The following is a 4589-nucleotide window of genomic DNA, read 5'->3' on the forward strand; positions in this document are numbered from 1 at the left end:
GGTGGTGTGGAGAAGTTGAAAATAACAGTTACACCTGTTCACCATGCTAAAAAGGTGACTGTAGTCTGCTCATAAGGTTCCTTACCACATTGGCTACAGTGCAAAGAGCTTACAAAATAAAAAAAAAACATCTAATTGCAGCTTGTTGATAATATTTTTGTGTTTTTAATTGATAGATTTGACAACCAACCAATGATGCAATGATCAAATATCATTCAGTCTTTTTCATAGTACAGGGGGCATTATGTATAAAAGACTGGTTTACCTTCATAGGGAGAGGGGAGAAGTACAATCATACCTCATCATTGTTTTGATAGCCATTTTTTCTTTGGCACCACATGCAGCCATAGCAGGTGCTGACATTTTTTCTCCACTTCTTCCCTCCATTCCAACCCTCTTTCTCTGTCTCTCTAATCTATCCTCACACTCACTCCCTCTCTTCCATCTTATCATTCCATTTTTAATTGCAGATATCAAAAATGGCCAAATGTTGCCCTTTGATGGGGAGGGACATTCCTGGCATCTCTCAGATGTCTGTGGTGCTTTGTGGTAACCCAGCTCCAGTTGAAAGCATTTTCATGGGAAAAAGAGGGACAGGGACACCTGCAGCGCTGGTGCAGCGGTGACTAGAGATCAGCCCTGGATATGACTCAACACCAACACACACACTAACACTTGCACTCACACAGAAAATGCACTCTTGCCCTCCTCTATACGTCTACACAATACAGTACAGTAGAACTTCATGATGTCCAGTCTGATGAGTAATACAGTGAAAATGAGGGCCGCTGCTCCCATAAACGGTCATCAATTTGTACCAGTCATTAAAATTGGCTATAATTGGACTAATTGCATTCAATCATGTTTGCCAATGGTGCGGAAAAGTGTAGGGTATCCCTTTACAAGAAGAGTGGATGATGGAGTTGGAGTAGGCCGCTTTGTTGGAACAGTGATTGTTACATATAATCTTTGTCTAATCCTGACCACAAATTACCTATTTGATCAAGAGGAAAACAAATGATGCACTAATGGCAGACAGGTTGAAACAGTATGAAGTCATTGTTCTGAGTGTCAACTACAACTTTTATAACTCCTTCTGAACAATGTCTTATTTTTACTCAATAAACCAATTTCATACCGCAGAGCTCTGTTTAAAGTCAGTATATCATTTGATCAGTCGCAGAGCTGCATGACATGAGTTAAGCTACCACAGGATTACATTCTTGTACTTACTACATTGTGAGGTCTGCTGAAACAAAACAGTTTCAGGTGCTGTGAAACTAGATTCCACCAGTGGGGTCATCGACTGTCACTCTCAACCATGACATGATTGACTCCCCAAATACTTCTCTCTTCAAACATCACATTTCTTATGCACACAAACACGGACACATCAAGCTTGAGGAGCATGTGACAGGCAGCTGAGAGTGACAAGTGAGCATGCTGGAAAGCGTGGAGGCAGATGAAAAGGGAGGCAGGCAGAGGGTGTGAGTTTCTAGGGAGGTGTGCTGTGGCAGCCCAGGTCGACCAGGACACATGGCTGTGCGTGGAGGAATTTGTATTAAATTCATCTCCACCCAAAATTGTTTCCAGCCCGGGGCCATCAAAACGCTGTCAGATCACCAACTCCTCTCTCTTTTTTATTCTCCTTGCATCACCCATCTCACACACACACATCCCAAACCTTCCTTCTCCACTCTTCGCTTACACAAACATTCAGAGGAAGAAAGGGGGGTGTATGGGCAGTCTGGCTGTCTGAGCTGTGGTGTGTGTGCAAGTAGGTGTGTTGCTGCCATTATTGTGGTGTGTACTTGTGCAAGCGTGTGCATGCAGTCTTGTTCTTGAGCCATCAGGAAAACTACAAATGCAGCATGGAATAATTTAGGTGCAACTTAAAATGTCTGGTAATTTCATGCATGCTTGGCAGTGGTAATCAATCTCTTTGAAGTGGCGGGCTGTCTCATTTAGAAACCAAATAAATGGCCAATTTCACTGAGTTATCTGACATCAGGTTAACTTATTTTGGAAGCCAAGACCATGATTTTTACTTTTTGTGTCACGTCAACAATCCCAGGTAGCCTGCTCTAAAATCATATCAAGTGCTTCTCTTTGTTTTGTTTTGTTGCATAATGTATAATTGCAAGATCACAGCCAAAACTTTGCCGTTACTGTATTATAAAAAAGGAAATCCTTCAGGGTATTTTTGTAATCTCCAGTGAAGTCCCACTTCACATTTATCAACACCACCACTGACATATCTGACATCGCTGTGAGGGAAGCAAATCAAAGAACGTTTCCTCAGAGTTCTGGTCCCAGGTCATGGTTCTGGGTCCCAGTTGTGAATGGTTTGATGGTTGGTTGAGTTCAGAGAGCACAAAAAAAAACTCTCCCCTGCTTTTCAAGTCAAAAATACAAGACTTATGTATCAGTGGAAGTGAAAGAGTGAGAGTTCTCCTATTTACCACTTTGAGATATGGAGATGCTGCGTGGGGTTACTTGGGGCGACAGGCCACGCCTGAGTGGGGGGCCCAGTTGAGAGCATGGAGGTCAATTAGAAGCAAATGTCCTCCATCATGACTGTTCCATTATAGCACCTCTGTCTCATGTTTTGTTGTGAGAAGGAGGACTTGATTTGACCCTGGCCCTGTCATCCTCACTCCATATCACTCTCAGTAACAACCGTCCATCTGAAAAGGCCCTAAAAGTGGGTAAACCCCTTTAAAAGGCATCTTATATCTCACTGCTTTCACAAAATCTTGGTAATGCAACCCCATTGTTGATTCTGCAATAGAGAGGGTCCAACTCAACCACACACCCCACCCTCTAGCTTTTAAAATGGTACAAAAATGGTTTGCATTGGCCCTCACGTAGCTGTCAAAATTGAAACCACTTTCAAAACTGGACAAACTTTAGCATATTATTTTTCATTGTTTTTCTTTAGAGCTGTGGAAACATCCAGCATTACTGTAAACAGCATTTCAAGGCTCCAGTGGGGGGGGTGGAGTAAGATCCATGAGGTGGATAGGTCAATAAAGATGTCTACATTTCAGCTACTCGCTTTTACCCGTGTGAAAACACTCAATACCAAGAAGCTGTGTGTCATTCACACTTTGACACAATTATGGTTTTCAAACTGTCTCTTGGATAGGCAGTTACTAACCCACCAAAACACACACACACATACAACTCAAAGAAAAGACCTGGACAATTATAGAAGCATACAGTATATTTCTCTAACTCCTCCTACTGACACACACTTGCACACTCACACAATAACACATCTATGGAGAAAGGAGGTGATTTTGGCATGACTCTCTCAAAGCAGTGGCATGTAAGAGGTAAGCATAACAAACTGCAGTGACAGTTGTGATTCTCCTTTAGGAGAATATTTTAAAGAACCGAGTAGAGTGGATGACAAGTCCTGATGTGTTCAGTTGAGACAAAGTGGGGATAAGAGGAAGAAAGACTTCAGCAAGAAGGTGAAACAATGTAGAAAAGTTATTGGCCAGGGATATGAGGATTATGCAAAAGAAAGATGTATTGTGAAACAAAGGAAGACTGCTGTCAAACAAGAAGAAATGGGAGCAAATGTAGGGCTGATGAGATAGATGAAGAGACACAAGTGGTTTTGGGGAAAGAAGGAGATGGAGATAGAGTGAAGGAGTCTGTCTGTAAACAGTGGATTAAAACCACATGTGTCTGCCTGAGGTGAGGACACGGCAGCACTACACACACATGCGAGGAACGAATGCCGTCACTTGCACTCACCAGGCACTGGTTTCCAGAATTTATTTCTCCTGCCAGTTTTCTGCTGCTTGCAAAAGCCTTTAGCATGTCATCTCCGCTGAGTCTTTCATCGATCCCAGTACAAATAAATACACTCTTTTCTTCCAAGGTCATCTTCCCTTTTTGCTCGGCCTGTTAACAGAACAATACTTTGGTACGCGTTGCCATGACAAGAAGCTCCCTGAAGAAACCTATGCAGTCTGAGAAGTCATGGGAAGAGGCCAGCGGGGAAACTGGATGCCCAGGATCCAGTGGAGGGCCTGGTACTATGTGTCTATCAGAGATTAGATTTTTTTATATCTTTTCATTCTCCCCTGAAAATATATTTGTCAAAATGTCTTTTGAAGAACTTGTCTAATTTGTAGATTCAAGAGGCTACAATTTTGCACATGAATAAATTTTTAGCACAACATATCCTCATTACCTCCACACATGTTAATATGCATGTTCTTAAATCTGAGGTATCCTATATCACTCTCAATAAAATGCATTTAGGACAACTGGAAGAGAGCAAGGGAGGGAGAGATGAGAGGAGAGGGGTAGCTGGGAGAAAAGGGGGCGAGACAGCAATGCTATGGGAAAGGGTTTTGGAGAAACCAAATTAAGGGGAAGAAAGACTAGGCACAAAGGCCTTTGAAAGCACCAGACAGTTCCCTTGACATGTGCCTTAAAAGAGATGCTGCTGCTGATGCCAAGAAGGGGAGGAAAGGACAGAGGAGAGGAGAAGAGAGAAAGCTGAGGAAGGGAAAGAAGGAGAGATCAAGGAACGATGGACTAAAAGCAAAAGGGCAGAGAAAAGAGAG

Source organism: Monopterus albus, unplaced genomic scaffold (genome assembly GCF_001952655.1).
Source record: "Monopterus albus unplaced genomic scaffold, M_albus_1.0 scaffold76.1, whole genome shotgun sequence".
Lineage (NCBI taxonomy): Eukaryota > Metazoa > Chordata > Actinopteri > Synbranchiformes > Synbranchidae > Monopterus > Monopterus albus.